The sequence below is a fragment of the Cherax quadricarinatus genome, chromosome 95 (assembly GCF_038502225.1).
Source record: "Cherax quadricarinatus isolate ZL_2023a chromosome 95, ASM3850222v1, whole genome shotgun sequence".
In the NCBI taxonomy this organism is placed as follows: Eukaryota; Metazoa; Arthropoda; class Malacostraca; order Decapoda; family Parastacidae; genus Cherax; species Cherax quadricarinatus.
Genome location: NC_091386.1, coordinates 12,539,531 through 12,539,827, shown reverse-complemented (window position 1 = coordinate 12,539,827; position 297 = coordinate 12,539,531).

The window sequence follows — 297 nt, the reverse complement described above, 5'->3', positions numbered from 1 at the left end:
GCTATCAACTACCACATACCATCAACTACCACATACCATACCATCAACTACAATATACCATGCTACCAACTACCACATACCATCAACTACCACATACCATGCCATCAACTACCACATACCATGCCATTAACTACCACATAAAATGCCATCTACTACCTCATACCATGCCATCATCTACCACATAACATCAACTACCACATACCATACCATCAACTACCACATTGTTTACCATCAACTACTACATACCTTACCATCAACTACCACATACCATGCCATCAACTACAATATACCATTCCA